The sequence below is a fragment of the Euprymna scolopes genome, chromosome 12 (genome assembly GCF_053919585.1).
Source record: "Euprymna scolopes isolate OS-2025 chromosome 12, ASM5391958v1, whole genome shotgun sequence".
Lineage (NCBI taxonomy): Eukaryota > Metazoa > Mollusca > Cephalopoda > Sepiida > Sepiolidae > Euprymna > Euprymna scolopes.
The window spans coordinates 41,058,302-41,078,434 of NC_136493.1; the positions used below are offsets into that span (position 1 = coordinate 41,058,302).

General features: G+C 33.2%; 1 pseudogene; it reads left to right on the top strand.

The window, feature by feature from the left end:
• The first annotated feature begins 651 nt into the window (after nucleotides 1-651).
• On the top strand, nucleotides 652-770 carry LOC145291678 (5S ribosomal RNA; annotated as a pseudogene).
• The last annotated feature ends 19,363 nt before the right edge of the window (nucleotides 771-20,133 follow it).

A 20,133-nucleotide genomic window follows, 5' to 3' on the forward strand; every position in this document is an offset into this window, starting at 1 on the left:
TGTAATTAACTCATAGGTTAAATACAATTGGATTTCGGATTTACTTTAGACAGTTTCAGGACTCCTGTTACTTTATAATCATAGCATTTTGTTAGCGTTCTTTCTTACCAAGAGTGAAGAATTGTTTTTCTGAGCCGAAATTATATTATAGTTGGTTACATTTTATCTTAAAGTGCTATTTCTTAGTCTATTAAATTAAAGGGTATCATGCCTTATATGGATCGAGTTCATTAACGGAAGAGAGAGAAGAGATCGTATGCTAAATTATACCACATGTAGAAGTGAAATTAATTACTAATTTATCATTCTACCTCCAGTAACGATTCAAAAATAAACATTGACCGCTGTTTTTGAGGATCTTTCTCTTCCTGTAATCGTATTCATTTAAGGTTAATTTGCAATTATAGAATCACCGATAAACAACAATGTATGAACTACATACGAAGCAAGCCGGATACAAACTTATAATTTTTAATTTATCAGTTTACGATTAAAAATAATTCAGAAACACGTATAAGTATTGGGTAGAAAGTCAACATATGTATGTATTTAATGTTATATGCTTATTTTGTAAACTTTATGTGTGAGCTAAAATTTAAATGAAAATGATGAAGTATATGGGTTTTATTAAGATATTTATCCACATAAGATTATTACGGCATAATAACGTTGGCACACCGGTTCCCGTCAGATCACCGAAGTTAAGCAACGTTGAGCCTGGTCATTACTAAAATGGGTGACCAATTTGGGAAGTCCAGGTGCTGTATGTAAGAGGACGTAGACACCTCCCTGCAAAAAGTTGCAAAAACCTAACGTCGTCATCTCCCCTAACGGTGATATACATGCGACTGGGGACCGCTTGTGAATTCCATACTCCCATGAAACTTCCTCCTCCGGAGGAAGTCGGTTAAACTCTGAACAGGGTTGGTGCTGGTTGCACGCACACACAAAAAATCTGGTTCAAATGATTTCTTTGTAATTCCTTAAGGATATACATAATTTCATAATACAGAACACCATCGATGTGACCAACTATCAACAGATGAAGATAGGGAAGTTTAACATTACTGATAGATCAAGATTGTATCCATTTCAGAAATATATATTCGATGGCTAGTGGGATGACGTGTGTTATTTGCAGATTAGATCTCAGAACAATCGAATGTAGTCAATATAAAAAAAACGACCAAAATCTCTTTCAAATTAATAGTTATTATCACTTTTATAGTTGTATTTATGGGCCTGATTTCAAAAATGATAAAGAGATACTCAGGTGCAAAGATAGAAATCACAGCGTAAAACTACCACGATTACTACACTAGCTCATAAAGTTTTATATCGGAACATCCATTAATTTGTATAACCGTTGCATTCTATATCACTTTACGTTTCTCTTCCTGAAATAATCTATTTCAGAATTTCTAACCTCACTCAATATGATTGACGTTTTATAATTAAATGCTAGCTGTTATATTGGCTAGTTTTGAAAAAACACGTACTTTACATCTTATCATATAAGGTAAGAGCTATGTCTCTGGCAGAATGTATTGTGGGTTAAGACGGACCTAGGTACAAAAATATACCAAGCAATGCATGGTGCAACAGATTTTAGGTTTAAAATATCTATTATGCAATGTTATATAGAATTTCTGGAGATAAGAATATTCCAATTTATTGACTCTCCATGAGGACAAAGTTAAACACAAAATATAAAACATGTTTCAGTGTAGGAAAAGTATGTTTATACTAAATTTGACCTTGATTTTCTAATATAAGGCACCGTTTTTCCTATCGCGGCCGTAGCCGATATTGAACTCACTACACGAGTGTGTAGGGTAATTCAAATCTGGTCGGTAGCTGAATACTTGATGTTTCGCCAGGGCCATCAAGGGTATTTTTATTGTAACGCCATCACTGAACGGGGTGCCTGTCACGGCTTAGGAAAACCTCATCTACCCTCGAGAGAAAGATTGCGTCAGTTTCTCAACCTGGTATTTTTACCTCGCGGTATATACAGCGCCCTGCCACCCCAAATTACCACGCATCTGGTACTGGCGAGGCTCAACGTTACTTCGCTTTGTTGATCTGGCAAGAACCGGTGTGTCAACCTGATTGTGCACCGTTTTAATGTACTATATTTATTATTATTATTATTATTATTATTATTATTATTATTATTATTACTATTATTACTATTATTATTATTATTGGTTATAAATGAAAAATACAAAAATGTCAGTTTATAAACCATTTGTCCTAATACCGTTCTGATTTTTAGTGTCATACTCCGTTTATATATTTCGGTATTAATCTGTCCAAATGTCAGAGTTCCGTTTACCTTACAAATGTTTCTCCATCACTGAACTATCCTGGTGGAATCTTTCGCCATGTTTATCACTCACAATACTCCGCAAAATTCTGGAAAGTTACATTTTTGCAAAGCATTCTATACCGAATTTGACAAAAAGAATGCTAGACATTGATAAACCATGTCATTATGCAAATAAAAATGACCGCATCTGTCATGAATTATTTTTCATATTGCACACTTCTATCGGATGAGAGGGTGTCTAGTTATAGAAAACTCGCGGGTTTGTAAAATTAAAAGTCGATTACATTAATGCTTATATGTTATGGTGACCTACCATTCTTCGTGAAACTATGAACTCTTCCAGATGCTACGAATAGGAGACATAAAGATGAAGTTTTGACGTCGGGTTTTACCTGCTTCAGGTACTAAAACTAGAAGATACAATTCGAAGATTCGTTCTCTTCAATCAATCCAAAAGAAAATTGGCATTAAAGGTGCCTTTTTTCGATCTTACTGAAATGTTGGTCCTTGGTTCTCCGCGGATACCAACAATCCTCAAGTATTGCTTTTCTTCTTTGGGATCGAGTAATTTAGTTGCTTGCTGTCTGAGCTGCCAGAACCGGGGAATACCTTCGGCCTTATGTTACGTGTTCTTGTAGTGATAATGAAGTAAATGCCTAGTCCCCTGTCAGTCTCTGTGACAAACTTGTCTATATTCTATGAATACACACCACAGGAAATATACACCCCTGTGATTTTATTCATGATGGATCATCCAATCGTAGATCAAACCAAGTAAAATTACTGTAATTCTGTGTACACTTCGCTGTGAATACATGTGATATCCCGAATAACATTGTATCTGTTTTATTACTTGAACTCATGAAACAAGATATCGTTTGTCCTGAGCAACGGCTAAACTTTATATAGCTAAAGCAAGTATAACATTTTATGATGTATTTGAGTTCATGTTTCAGTAAGTTGATGTCAATGCCAAATCACAACCAACTATTAACGATTACTATTATAGACCAGACAAGCAATACCCAGGATTTTTATGTGAATTTATGAATATAACATAAATTATCTTACACATTAATGACGCGTTTGTGCTAAGAACAAAAGGAGGTACCTGGTCTTTCTTTTCCACAAGAATCACCACATATCAAGGACCGGAGGCCACTCGAGGTTAAGGGTTAATGGGTATAAATTAGTCAATGTTATTATAGCGTAGTAAACATAAGTAGAGGAAATTTTGTAAATTGGATTCCTTAGGGGGAGGGTTCATCAACAACTTGTTTACGTTGGACTTGGAGACAATCAGATTGTAGTCAGTTGAAAAGCAGGCAAACGGAAAATAGTTCCTGATACCACATTTCCTTTCTGTCGTATGTCGGTGAAGCAGACACACAAATGCATTTTCTGATTAATAATTGATATTAAACTCGACCTCGTGTTAAACATTGTTCTAGTGGAGAGTCTATAAATAAGAATATTCTTTTGTCCCGATATTATATATAAGATTTCACAATAGAAATTTGAACTAAAAAGAAAACACAGCATCAATAGTCTATTATTTGTTAGAAATTATTTCCTCCTTTAGTAATAGAAGAAAATAATGAATACTAGCGTAACTCCTAAAAATTCTACAGAATAAGAAATATATATAAAGAAATATATTTTTGATGAGGCTAATATTTTTCTGAATAGCGAATTAATCAGTTCTTTTGGACAGAAAAAAAAAACAATAACTCGCATCAAAGAAGAAGTTGAAAACATTCTATGAAAATAGCGTCTATTCTATTATAAATATAAGAACTGACCCAAATAAGATCAATTAATCATTATCAGTATCGTATTCGTTCTGTGTTAAAAGATAGTGGCTGCCTTCTGGGAGAGTTTCTGCGCGTGTAATTTTGAGGCAAGAGTTACATAATCCATATCTACACATGTACTAAGTCGACGATTTGTGTTTCCGGTGACAGGAAGAAGTCCAGGACGATCGGCAACAATGCTAAGATAAGCGGTTAATAAGTACCAATATATAATCAGAAAGTAATATTGGGCTACCTACTTCAATACCAATTATAACATTACCTGGTAAGGAGCAATGTTTGATTTAAACCTTCAGTCAAGCACCTTTTTACGTAATGTATATCTTCTTCTGATCTGTGTCTTTCGGATGTCCAATTTTTTTACTTAAGTTTTCGCTGACTTCTTCTTCGGTGATAGTCTACAATTATCATATATTATTATAATGATATTTGAAAACGATGTTACATCAAAGGAAGGTCACTCTCATATTTTTGTCGAGTGTTGTTAGATTGCTATTGTAAAAGCAATATTTCGCGAATTTAGATGTGTTATTTTTGCTAGCTTTTTTCCTTCCAAAATGCATTTGACCTTTCTCAAAGTCTAACATATCGCCTTCTACCGCACGTACAAGCACAATATTATATACATGGTTCCAAATTTTCTATTTTTTCCTATACACGACTAAATAAAATAATCTATTTTTAAATAACTTTCAACCCGTAAATGCCACAATACTACTACAGAATAGAATAAAGTTTATCTATGGTAGCACCACAGGATACGGTTCTCCTAGGATACGGTTTTCCTAGGATACGGTTTTTAAGGTTACGATGTGGAATACAGCCCCTGACCACGGTATTTACCCCTCCTTACGGTTTTATTTATAATGTAATTTGATCATATATATATATAAATATATATATATATGTGTGTGTGTGTGTGTGTGTGTGTGTGTTGGTGTGCATTGTATACTGTACGGTATGTTGTTACTATGCGTGCTTGATTGCTTGAATCTTGTTTTCGACTATCGGGCGTTGTCACTTTTTAGAAAAAAGAGATCAGCAGTGATGTATATTTAATTCACCGGTGATCTCTTTTTTCTAAAAAGTGAAAACGCCCGATCGTCGAAAACAAGACTCAAGCAATCAATCACGCACAATAACAATATATATATATACGTGTGCGCGTGTGTGTGTATAAACATGTACATATATACCCCATTTTGTCGAATAGTATGGAAATTGTGCCATAAAAACATAACTTCTTTTATATGATTTACAATCTCGATCTTTATGTGGCACAACGACTTGTAATCATTGATGAAATCACCTATGTGTGCGTGTGTCTGTCGTAGATGAATATTATTCTACGTTAATTTTTTGTGCTAACATATAATTGTATATAAAAAAATTCTCAAAAAATTCACATATGATTGGCACTAGATAATGTTAAAACGAAAACCACATATAAAATACTGCAAAGTAGAGGGTGAAACGAAAAAAGCAAATTAATTATAAAGTTGTCGGCAACTAAAACATTTTAGCCTCAGTCGCAAAGAACAGAAAACGACTTCAATTCGTGTTTGCTTTCTAACAACCAGATTTTTCTTTCTTAAAAATGTGTCATCCCCCACTTGATCGTTGTATCGAACTCGAACGTCATATATATATATATATATATATATATATATATATATATATATATATATATATATATATATATTTATATATATATATATATATATATATATATATATATATAGAGAGAGAGAGAGAGAGAGAGAGAGATAGAGAGAGAGAGCAATTATGGAGATGCCTGAAAGTCCTGAAAGGGCGTTGAGAAAATAAACAAAACAACGCCGTTTAGATCTTGCTTCAATATTTTGCGGAAATACTAAGTGTTTGAAATAGAGCCCTTACCTGTAAAGCATCAACAATATTACTTATATGCAGTATACACAAACGAAGCCATCTATTGTACACTTTATTATTGCTTGCTATTTCCTACTAACGAATGTGTCATTATTCTATATTTTGTCATTATTCCGTTTGGCCGACAGAATCTGGATATGCTTCCCAATACTGAACTTTTTCCCAAATATCTTCAAGTTCTACTGGCAGCCAAACTTCTTTTTAGCAGGCAACATCAAGGAAGGATTTCAAGGTGTTGGATTTCACACAATACCCCCTTCTATATATTACTCTGCAGAACTGTTTAGTTGATTTTCACTCCCACTAGCATCAGATTACCTGGCGCCCACATTCAGCCTGACATCAAGCACAGATGTGTTGTAAGTTCCTTCAATATCAAGTGAAAATATGCTTTTCTAATTAGAACCTGTGCTTTTAAAACAAACAGAAGATTCACCCTCGTTACTTCAAATGTGTACAATGCCTCTAAGCAAAATGAGAAAACAATTATAAAAGATCTTTTCATACAAAAGTTGGCACTCATGTTGGCTAAGTTTGCAAATGATGCCACCAGACAATAGACTATAAAAATATGTATGGGACAGCTTGCCCCCAGCTGAATGTCTGCAGCGATGTCTAAAAGACGAAAAAGAGAAAGCAGCAAAAATAGGAGGTCAGGGTCTCGAGGTCGAGCTCATGGGACAGAAAGTGATTCTACCAATACCGGTACGAGGAGGCCAAAATTACGGGCTGGACAGACCGAGACGCTGATATCACAGAGCTGTAAAGGCACGGCAATTTCTCAGACAGTGATGCTGATCCTGAATAAGTTCCATCCAAAACAAAAATCAACATTTTTGAGAGTTTCACTTCGGCTGTGAGTAAATGCTTGTGCAGGCTGTCTTGAAGAGTCTCTCTGCGGCTTTCTCTTTTACAACTGTTTCCTATACTATGTTGTTAAATAAGTGCTCAGTTTGCCGGTTAGCTTTATTTTTATTTAATCGGTTGATGTTACCAACATTATGTAATTGTTAAACAGAACAAATTGAATTACACAATTTTCATGTTTTTAGTGGTTTAGTTATGTCAAGCTTTCTGTTTGATAGTATATGATCTTCATCTGTTGTGTCATAATAGAACTGGTTGTAATCTTTCTTAAATCTATATCTAATGACGATATGTTTTCCCAAAGAATAAGAATACAATAAAGTAATTGCTCAAGTTTACCCTATTTGATGCAGAAGTTTGTGGTTTTTCATCTATTAACCAGCAACTACAGTTTGAAAGATCTCATGGAGTACAATAATGATTCCTAAGAAAAAAAAGTGGAAGTGTCGTATGACCGCATATTTGAAGAAACCCACAGTAAGTGTTATTGACACAGATATAGTTGTTTGGCAAGCTTGCGTTTGTATTCTTTATGGAGTGATAACTAATTGTGTATCTAGTATGAAAGGACGAGAACAGGTTATAACGTCCTGTTCTTGTAAAATCTCATCGAGAAGTGAATCAGTTTTGTCACTACACTTTCAACCTAGAAGTGATTTTTTGTCTGCGCGTATATGTTCTTGTGCTTACACTTTTACATGATTTTGGACATCTCTGCGCATGCACCAAACCGAACCACAACTCATACAACACATTTATATTGCACATACATACAAACAAAATAGATTTTCATGCCAGTGCTATGGTTTATTATCCATAAGAAATTTAACAAGAGATGATATGGTATATTCTCGTTTATTTGCATTTTGATGCGTATTGTCATTGATCAGCTTCAAGCCCGACATCAGTTTGCATTTGAGCAGCAACGAATATAAGAGAACGATATCCTACCATACAGCATATTAAAAGCGATGTATAGCAATATACCCGGGAGGGGAAGATTATCTTTCAAGTGATATACAAGAATAAGTAAATCTACTTTTCGAGCGCAAAGTTGTGGTGTTCTCGAACTCGATCGCGTTCTTACTCCACTTCTGTCTCAGTAGAAGAAAGGTAGCATTCTTTCCGTTCTCTGCTACAGATTGTAAGATGTGGCCGCAACGAAACCTACTATATCTAAGAAAAATTGCTTTAGAGAAATATACGCACTGAATATGTATTAAAGATGGTTTGTCATAAATGAAAAGATGAATTTATAAATTGAAAATATTTTATATTACATTTTAACCCCAAACAAGGCACATTGCAGCTTTGATGTAGGGGGCTACTATCAGGGACATAAGCTACAGAAGTACTATGTGGGGAGTTGGGTAGCAAGATGTCGGTTCAGGTTACGCTTGAACTTCTGCATGTCAGTACAGTTAGGGAAGCAGGAACCCGGAAGGGAATTACAAAGTCGAGCGGTTCTGGGGAAGAAAATAGTGCAGTATAAGGCTCTCTTACATCTATGGATCTCAATGTGAAGGGGTGGGATTTTGCTGTTTGTCGGTTTGTCGTGGGTATTGACGTCGAGGGGGCACAAGTGTTTGCAGTTCGTTGGAACATTCACCGTTAAAGTACTTGGGACAGAGGCTGAAGCTTAGATGACATTTTCGGACTTATTAGGTTGGCGACTTTCTTTTGAACCATGTCTAGGAGTGAAAGACTAGTAGCAGATTCACCATCCCAAATATTACAACATGGGCAAATAGTCGCCTTATAGAGCTACGGGATACTTTTGGGCGTTAGTAGCTTTCTAGCACGATAGAGAGAACCTACGTTTTTTCGCGGCGGTCCTTGCAATGCCCTCGATGAAATTTTTCCAACTCATGCTTCCTGTGAACGTTAGGCCGAAGAGTTTAAAAGATGTACTTTCAGATAAAGAGTTTTTGACCATTGCTATAGGTGGTAGATAATGTTTCTTGTAGTGATTGAAGGAAACAAGTTTAGTCTTGGCAGTATTGAATGTGATCATCCATTTTTGTCCCCATTCCACTACAGATTGGCGGTCATCCTCTAGTGTTTCTGCCATTTGTTTAGATATGTGTTCATTCGTTTTCCTGTCGTGTCTGTTATAGAGCGTGGTGTCATCAGCATATATACCCATCTCACAGACACTTTTGTCAGGGAGGTCATTTATGAATATTAGGAATAATAGAGGTCCAAGGATAGACCCCTGAGCCACTCCCGCATTTATATCATATTATTTAGATGTACCACCATCGAGGACAATCTGGATTTTTCTCTTATCTAAGAACTAGCAGGGCTACCCGGCGTTGCCCGGGACCGTATAAACAATGAAAAAACAAAAGCAGATATTGAACATATGTTTTATTCTTAGGGGAGAGGAATCTTTCAGGGTGAGAGAGAGAGAGAAGATAAAGAGTGTGAGAGAGAGGCAGAAGAGAAAGTTGTTCCATCCTCTTTCCCAAATTTGACTAATGTTCACGTTTGAACTCTCATCGTCGAGTTGATCCTCGAGTTGCCTATTGGCCTTGATAAGTGCTAATATAGAGAGAAGAGAAACAGGGTGAGAGAGAGAAGATAAAGAGTGTGAGAGAGAGGCAGTAGAGAAAGTTGTTCCATCCTCTTTCCCAAATTTGAATACTGTGCACGTTTGAACTCTCATCGTCGAGTTGATCCTCGAGTTGCCTATTGGCCTTGTTAAGTGCTAATATAGAGAGAAGAGAAACAGGGTGAGAGAGAGAGAGAAGATAAAGAGTGTGAGAGAGAGGCAGAAGAGAAAGTTGTTCCATCCTCTTTCCCAAATTTGAATACTGTGCACGTTTGAACTCTCATCGTCGAGTTGATCCTCGAGTTGCCTATTGGCCTTGATAAGTGCTAATATAGAGAGAAGAGAAACAGGGTGAGAGAGAGAGAAGATAAAGAGTGTGAGAGAGAGGCAGAAGAGAAAGTTGTTCCATCCTCTTTCCCAAATTTGAATACTGTGCACATTTGAACTCTCACCGTCGAGAAATATGTAGTTATGGGTTAGTTTGGAGTTAGAATAAAAAGCCAACAAAACAGTTAGTTTGTATTGTGTAGATTGTTCATTTCTGATAGTATTGAGAGTCGTCAATGAAAATCTTAATTTCTGACAAAATACTGAATGTTTCTTGGATACCCATTCGTAAAAAGTACCTTTTTTGGAAAAAAAAAACACTCCCCGGATCACCTTCATCACCTTAAAAAAAACTTTATTCTTCAAAAAATGTGCACATTGTTAGTGTAAAAAACAGATTCGCACCACTTGATGAAATCAAGCATAGTAATATTTTAGTAAAGAAAATATGAAATTGATTTTCAATAATTAGTTTGAATGAATATCAGAAAATGTAATTGTTTGATGCATAAGAAAGAACTCATCTGCTGAATTTGATATTAAGCAGCAAAATATTTCAAAACATAAAAATGTGAAACATAACATGAATACTCTCCGTTGTCACTTGAAAACATTGATCTTGGTAGGAAGTTTATTAGATACTGAAATTGTGGTCTTGGTATGATGTGCTTAATATTATTGTATGCAAAATTTAAAAACACAAAAGAGGGTACAATCAATATTGAAAAAGTAACATCTGTCACAGAAAATAGTAATTTATTAATATCAAAAGAAATATTATTCTGTACTTAAAATGTTAAACTTACTGTTAACAATAATTTAAAATGGTGATCAGGATGAGTCCAACAACTTAGTCCTTGAGCTTTCTTATTGGTCATAGTAAAAAGAAATTGTAGTCTTTCAAGTTTGTTGGTCGCATTGGGATTCTTGGAATGTATCAACAGATTCCTGCATATGAATTTTTGTTAATTCCACACAATACAAAATATATATATAAAACAAATTAAAGCAAAGTATAGGGTTAGTTGTGTCCTCTAATTATCAACCAAGTATATGTATTGATAAAAAGATAAAAGCAATGGAAATTTTTATTACAATGTATCAATATTAAATTTTTATCATGAACAACAAATCGAAATTATGATAGATATTTTGTGCTTATACGAAACTGGAATCAAGGATTGTCACCTGTGATTTTATATATGTCAATAGTGCATGCCACTACAAATGATATTAGCCAAATTAAGTTTTGTTTATTTCACCCAATGTAAAATATATACACAAAATGCAGTAAACAAAGTTTAGGTTTAGTTAATTATAAGTTTAGGTTCGAGAAATAAGCAAAGAAAAGAAAAAAAAAGATACATTTGTTTATAGTGTGTAAATTGTAAGTTTGTAAATATTTAAAACTATCCACACTGGTATGTGGAAATTCTAGATACCTATTGTTATAAAGTTCCAATTCATGTTTGATATACCACTCTACATGTTCCCTGTTGCACCCCAAAGATGTAAATGATTATCGAGAAAGTGAAATGAAACAGTATTTGAAATAAAATAAAATAGAAACAAATGCTGATGTTTACTATATAAAACACTGTGTTCAATGGAATTGAGCCTTATACAATATTGGTGGAATAAAAAAGTTCATTTTTTTAATTCAATTACAGAAATGAGTAAAAATTTGATATTTAAAATATTTGGCATGAAGAAAAAGAAATATAAGATAAAAGGTGATAAAGCAGTAAGAATCATGTGCTGAATTCAATTAAAAACAAATATGATTGTCAAAGAAATATCATGAAAATTTTGTAAGTGAAAAAAATTTTTTTTTGATATATTTGGTTTCGAAGTATTAAGAAACATGTACAACTTCATTTTAAAGACAAAACGAAAACTGTACTAATGATAATGACAATGGTAAAAGGAAATTGGAAAAAAATATATCAGAGGTAAAATGTTGGTCACATATACGTTTGTGTGGTATGCATGAAACACGTGTAGAAAATTATATTTTCTGATGCTGAAAGTATGAAGAGAAACATTGTTAAAAAATGATCTAAAAGGCAATAGTAAAATCCTCATTTTTAGTGTGGGATATGTTGTTTGTTTCAATTGAGAAAGGAAACTTTAATTTATACAATTCGATGTTATAGATCACAAGTTTTATTACAATAAACATTGTGTTCTTTAATTATCAACCAAGTATATTTATTGATAAAAAGAGAAAATTAATGGACATGTTTATTATAATTTATCAATATTAAATTGTTATCATGAGAAACCAATGGAAAGCGTTAATGTCATTTGGTGTTTTTGAAAAACAGCTACCAATGATTGTAACCAGTGATTTTTGTGTATGCCAACAGTGCAAATGTGGTGGTGAAATGAATTTTTGTTTATTCTTCACAATATAAAATATATACACAAAACTAAAACATAATTTACGGTTAGTTAATGATAAGTTTAGGTTAGAGAATTAAGCAAAATTATAGATACCTATTGTTATAAAGCACCAATTCATGTTTGGTATATCAATCTACATGTTCCTTGTAGCACTCCAGAGAGGTAAATGAGTGTCAACAAAATGAAATAAAACATAGTATTTGAAATAAAATGAAAAGGTGCTTGAAAAGTGAAATAGGCTGACGTTTACTATCTAAAACATTGCGTTCAATGCAATTGAAACTTATACTATATTGGTGGACTAAGAATTAAAGAAATAAAATTTAAGAAATTAGCAAAAAATTGATATATAAAATATTTGGCATGAAGAAAAACAAATATAAGACAAAAGGGGAAAAAGCAGTAGCAATCATGTGCTGAAGTTCATTGAAAACAAATCGTTTGTCAAAGAAATATAAAGAAAATTCTCAGAGTGAAAAAAAAAATGGGATTTTTAAAAATCTGGTTTCCAAGTAATAGGAAACATGTACAGCTTCATTTTAAAGACAAAATGTAAACTGTACTAATGGTAATGAGAATGTTGAAGGAAATTGGCAAAAAAATTGTTAGTCAAATGTTGATCAAATATTATAAGTTTGTGTGATATGCATGAAACGTGTAGAATATGATCTGCTCTCCTGCTGAAAGCAAGTAGAGAAACATTGTGAAAAAATGATGTAAAGCTAAGCTAAGCAAACGACCAGTGAATGGAAATGTTTATTATAATGTATCAAGATGAACATATTATCATGGAAAAGCAAATCGAAATAGTGATAGTTATTTGGTACTTATACGAAACAGGTATCAAGTATTGTCACCAGTGATTTTATTGATGTTAACAGTGCATGTCACTAAAAATAATGATGGTAGCGAAATTAAGTTTTGTTAATTCTACCCAATATAAAATATATACGCAAAACAAAGTAAACAAAGTTACGGGTTAGTTAATGATAAGTTTAGGTTCGAGAAATAAGCAAAGGAAAAGAAAAAAAAAAGTACATGTGTTTATATTGTGTAAAATGTTAGTCTGTAAATATTTCAAACTATCAATACTGGTATGTGTAAATCCTAGATACCTATTGTCATAAAGTACCACTTCTTGTTTGATATATCACTCTACATGTTCCCTGCAGCATCCCAGAGAGGTAAATGAGTGTCCACAAAATGAAATAAAACATAGTACTGGAAATAAAATAAAATAAGAATATGTCTGAAAAGAAATAAATGCTGTTTACTATATAAAAAGTTGTTTTCAAGTGTCAAATGGAATTGAATCTTATACAATGTTGGTGGATTATAAAATTGCATGAATGAAATAACATTGGAGGAATAAGAAAAAAGTTTATATATACAATATTTACAAATATAAGATAAAAGGTGAAGAAGGGCCAAATCCGAGATCTATAAATCGTAAATTTTCAAAGTGAAAACATTTATTTATTTTTTTTTTAGATCTGCTTTCCAAGTAATAGTAACCATGTACAGCTTCATTTTAAATGAAAACTGTACTAATGATAATGTTCATGGTGAAAGGAAATTGGAAAAAAATACAAATGTCAGAGGTAAAACGTTTGTGTGGTATGCATGAAACACGTGTAGAAAATGATCTCATGCTGAAAGTAAGAGAAACATAGCTAAAAAATTATGTAAACGCAATAGTAAAATCCTCATTTTTAGGAACATAGTGTGGGGTATGTTGTTTGTTTCAATTGAGAAAGGAAACTTTAATTTTTAGAATTGGATGTTATAGATCACAAGTTTTATTACAATAAACATTGTGTTCTCTAATTATCAACCAAGTATATTTATTGATGAAAAAAGAAAATTAATGGACATGTTTATTATAATTTATTAATATTAAATTGTTATCATGAAAAACCAATGGAAAGCGTGTTGGTTATTTGGTGTTCATAAGAAAAAACATCATGGGTTGTCACCAGTGATTTTATGTATGCTAACATTTCGCTGAAAATGTGGTAGCGAAATGTCTTTTTGGTTATTCTACACAAAATAAAATATATACACAAAACAAAGTAAAAGAAATGTCAGGGTTAGTTGATGATAAGCTTAGTACCAAGAAATAAGCACAGAAAAAGGAAAAGAAAGATACATTTGTTGATATTGTGTCGATTGGTGAATTTGTTGGTTCATTTTGTTTTATGACATATCAACACTATATCAGGTTATTTCATGCCAAATCTAGTGACATTTTTTTCCTAGAATATATTTGTTTATTTAATGTTGGTTTCTATTTAACTCATAATTGGGACCCTAACAGGTACTACCACTCCAGATCAGAGTGGACCTGGTAGCAATAGCAATTAAATGGTGGCTTCACACTTCACAAAGCCCCACGTTTGGATACAGTTTATGGTCATATCCAGGACCTGGTGAATTTGTAAATAATTGAAACGATCAACACTGGCGAGTTAGAATTCTGCATACCTATTGTTATAAAGTACCAATTTATGTTTTACATATCACTCCACAACGTTGCTGCAGAATCCAGACAGTTGAAAGAGTCTCAAGAAACTGAAAAGCTATTTAGTACTCTTAAATAAAATAACATGCATAAAGAAATCCTAATATAAGACAATAGATGAAAAAGCAATAAAAATTTTGTGTGGAATCAAGTGAAAACAGTTTCTTTGTCAAAGAAATTGCATGAAGATTCTCAGAGACTTTTCCTTCCTCGTTCCCTTCCCTTTTGGTGGAAGGAAACTTTCACAGTGGCTCAGAAGGTGGGCTGAGCACACTTCCTACAAAGGTGGGATGGGTAAATTTCTTTTTCATTTGGTTGCCTGGAGGACAGGCTTAGCCCCCCCCCCCAAAAAAAAGGTTGGATCCGGGGAACTTCTCCTCCCAGAAGGGGGAGGGGGCCCGGGAAGGCTTCTCTTCCCATATTTTTGTTTTGTGTAAGGTTGATCTCTTTCCGAAGGGAGTAAGAGGATATCCCTCTCTTAGGAGGAGAGCGAAGGCTCCCTAGGCCTCCCATCCTCCTTCTGAGAGAAGTTCCCCGGCTTCCACATTCATTGCTCAGCCCGCCCTCCAGGCAATCAGAGTCTGATTGTCTGCCGTATATAAAAAGGCGATTTTAGCTTGTCAGGCGGTATGCTCTGCGTTGACCATTTTTCTTCCACCTGCTGACCTTCCCTCCCTGCTACGCAGATTAGGGAAGGGCTGAAGGGGTGATTTGCTTTTATTTTTTACCCCTCGGTATAGGGAGGTGACTGATCATCCAACCAACTAAGGGGATGGGGCAGGAAGTCTACCCTCTCCTGCCTTAGGGAGGGAGTATTTTTTTTTTTAAGTTTGCCCGGAGGGGAGATGTGCAACCTACCTGCACTTGGGGACGGGGGGGCATGACCTTATTCGCACGGAGGAAATAGGGGTCTGAAGTAAACTTGAGTGTAGTGTAAACCTGTTTATTAGACCAGCTTGCTATAGCTCTCTTTATCTTGTTAAGTTTTGCCATCTGATGATGTGTATAAAAAGGCTCGTTTAGTTTCCCAGGGTGTATACCCTCCGTTGACCATTTATGTTTAAGAGTTTTCCTTGCCCCTTCTCTGCCCCAGAATAGGAAGGGAGCTCTTTCCCACTGTATGGGGGGCGGCTTTCTTTTATGGTTATGTGGGGAGCCTTACCTTTACCCCCCTTAAGGTGGTAGGTCTTTTTTGTAAAATTGTTAGTCAAATGTTGATCAAATATTATAAGTTTGTGTGATATGCATGAAACATGTGTAGAATATGATCTGCTCTCATGCTGAAAGCAAGTAGAGAAACATTGTGAAAAAATGATGTAAACCTAAGCTAAGCAAACGACCAGTCAATGGAAATGTTTATTATAATGTATCAACAATAACACATTATCATAGTTATTTGGTGCTTATACGAAACAGGTATCAGGGATTGTCACCAGTGATTTTATTTATGTCAACAGTGCATGTCACTACAAATAATGATGGTAGCGAAATTAAGTTTTGTTTATTCTACCTAATATAAAGTATATACACAAAACAAAGTAAACATCTGCTGAATTTGATATTAAGCAGCAAAATATTTCAAAACATAAAAATGTGAAACATAACATGAATACTCTCCGTTGTCACTTGAAAACATTGGTCTTGGTAGGCAGTTTATTAGATGCTGAATTAGTGGTCTTGGTATGGTGTGCTTAATATTATTGTATGCAAAATGTAAAAACACAAAAGAGGGTACAATCAATATTGAAAAAGTAACATCTGTCACAGAAAATAGTAATTTATTAATATCAAAAGAAATATTATTCTGTACTTAAAATGTTAAACTTACTGTTAACAATAATTTAAAATGGTGATCAGGATGAGTCCAACAACTTAGTCCTTGAGCTTTCTTATTGGTCATAGTAAAAAGAAATTGTAGTCTTTCAAGTTTGTTGGTCGCATTGGGATTCTTGGAATGTATCAACAGATTCCTGCATATGAATTTTTGTTAATTCCACACAATACAAAATATATATACAAAACAAAGTAAAGCATAGTATAGGGTTCGTTAAGACCTCTAATTATCAACCAACTATTGCTAAAAAGAGAAAAGCACTGGAAATGTTTCTTATAATGTATCAATATTGAATTGTTCTCATGAAACACTAATCGAAATATTGGTAGTTATTTGGCGCTTATAAGAAACAGGTATCAGGGATTTTGGTGTATCAGATGTTTTTACAGTGAACTTAACTTTCAAGAAACAAATTGGTATGCAATGACATAGGCTAAGAATCTTCGACAAAATATATTCAAATGAAAAAAAATGTTGAACACTTATAACTTTGCATGGACTCTCAAAAACATTTGTAAAAAATGTGTAAACAAATGAAAAAAAAAATGATCCGCTCCACTTGATGACATCAAGCACAGTAATATTTTAGTGAAGAAAATATGAAATTGATGTTCAGTGATTAGTTTGGATGAATGAGAAAATGTAATTGTTTGATGCATAAAAAATAACTCATTTGCTGTATTTGATATTAAACAGCAAAATATAGTGATTTGAATATTTAGGAAAACATCAAACCAGATTATGTAAAAAAAAAAAGATGAAATTAGAAAATATATATTTTATGCTTATGAGTTTTGCCAATCAAAATTTTGTGGCAGAAATTGGGTGATTACCAAGTAATGTTATTTTGGTAAAATTCTTAAATTATTTGAATGTTTATTATAATTTCTAATTAGTGACTTGCTATCATCAAAATCCACCCCAAAGAGTGTCCTTTCTTTTATTAGGTATCAGAATAGGTATCCAGATTTCTACTTCTATACAAATGTGATATTGTAGTGCAGTAAATGTCAAATTGTTTTTCAAGTATTAGTTTGTAACGTTTGTACTGACTTCATTAGATGTCATGTAAGGAACTGAATTCTATTTAAGACTTTATCTGAAGTGTTTTTATTTTGGTAGATCATGTGTGATTACACTGTAGTAATTGCGCTGATAGCATGTTAACTACAAATGACAAAAGTTAAATCAATTTCTGATTCAGCTACACAATATAATCTAAAGGAAATCAAATTTGCAAAATAAAAGAAAAATGTAGTTATGGGTTAGTTTGGAGTTAGAATAAAAAGCCAACAAAACAGTTAGTTTGTATTGTGTAGATTGTTTAATTAACTTTGTTCATTTCTGATAGTATTGAGAGTGGTCAATGAAAACCTTAATTTCTGACAAAATACTGTAATTTTCTTGGATACCCATTCGTAAAAAGTACCTTTTTTGTGAAAAAAAAAGAACACTCCCCAGATCACCTTCACTACCTAAAACACAAAAACAAAAATATCTTTATTCTTCAAATATTGTGCACATTGTTAATGTAAAAAACAGATCCGCACCACTTGGTGAAATCAAGAACAGTAATATTTTAGTAAAGAAAATATATAATTGATTTTCAGTAATTAGTTTGAATGAATATCAGAAAATGTAATTGTTTGATGCATAAGAAAGAACTGACTGTTTCTAATTTCGTTTCCTTTTAATTTCATTTTTGTCCAATCCAATCTGAAGGAGGCAGGTGGTATACCCTGCGTTGTACAGTTATTTGTAAGACTCTCTCCAACATGTATGTAACACAAAGGGTTTTTCCATGGCGCATTTCGCATTCTTTTCCTTCTGGGAAAAGTTTCGTAATCATGTCTGAATGATAAGTCAGAATTGTTAATGTTGGCTCAGTGTTTTATTCTTATAATCTGTTGAACAAAGAATCAATCAGACTGTCTGTGTGTGTCGGTGTATATGAGAAGTTTATTTTAGATACCCAGGGGTTAGACCGTGTGTGGACCATATATTTTTAAGAATTTTCCTTTCTCGTTCCCTTCCCATCTTGGGGAAGGAAACTTTTTTTTATGGTGGCTCAGAAGGTTTGCTGAGCACTCTTCCCACAAAGGTGAGATGGGTAAATTTTTTTTTTATTTGGTTGACTGGAGGGCGGGCTGAGCACTCCCCAAAAGGTAGGAGCCGGGGAACTTCTCCTCCCAGAAAGGGGGCCCGGGAAACATGGAAACAAAATATTTTTTACCCAAAAAGTATTAGCATATGAGTTAAATAAATAACTGTTGCCAGAAGTATTTGTAATAAAGTGTATTGTAAAATTCCAAAAATATTAGCATATGAAATAAATAAATAAATGTTATTAAGTTCTATAAATAAAAAGAAAGCAGTCAATATAACTCCTCGAAAAATGTAATTCAAGCCCTAATTTTTTTTTTCAATTCAAGGAGCAAGGACCAAGGTTCCATAAAAAAAAGAAAAAAACAAATAACGTGGTTTAAAAAAAAGGTTTTAAACTTCAAACTTTACAGGTAAAATTCTAAAAGAACACTGTTTTTTTTTTAAATTTGAATATAATATGTATTGACCTTTTCTCTTCAATTTGTGAGTAAATTAATTATTTACTATCGGGTTACTAAATTAAGTATTTACTTTTTAATAGACACTTAAAAATTGGGATGGGGGGTCGTGAATTTAAAAAAAAAACGATTGTCTAAAATATTATATTCGATTTATTGGAAAGAACATAAAATTTCACATTGACCCTGAAAATATCGTAAAAATAGAATCAATAGAAAAATTTTGATAGATTTTAAAAATTAAAAAATTGAAAAATATTGAGTTTAAAAATTGAAAAATATTGAGTTCGGAAAATTCATTACTGTTTAAAAAAAATATTTGGGTTTGTATTACTGTACACATAGATTCAAAAAAGTTGTCAAAAACAAATATATAACAAATAAATGTTATCAAAGGCAAGATAAGTTACTTTTCTATCAAACTGGATATATTTTTTGTGTTTTTATTCAATGTAACATATTTATTCAGCTCGAAAACCATACAGTGTTTACCGATGTATTCGAAAAATCAAGATAGCGTATCACACCCTCTTTAACACCGTAAGTATGGAAAAAGGTGTTATAAATAAAAAAACTATACAAAATACTATTAAAAACCGGCCGAATATATGTCAACCTATGTCACGGTAACATATCTTGAGCGAGTTTTTAACAGAATTTATCCGGTTTTTTATTTATAACATCTTTTCCCACACTTACCGTGTTAAAGATAGAATAAGATGCCATCTTGAATGTTCCAATACATCGCTAAACACTGTAAGGTTTTCGAGCTGAATAAACATGTTACATTGAATAAAAACACGAAAAATGTATCCAGTTTGGTAGAAAAGTAACTTATCTTTCCTTTGATAACATTTATTTGTTATATATTTGTTTTTTGACAACTTTTTCGAATCTATGTGTACAGTAATACAAACCCAAATATTTCTATTACTTTTAAAACAACTGTAATTGTTTATTTTGGAAGTAAATAAGTAAATGTTTATAAGTTCTATAAATGAAA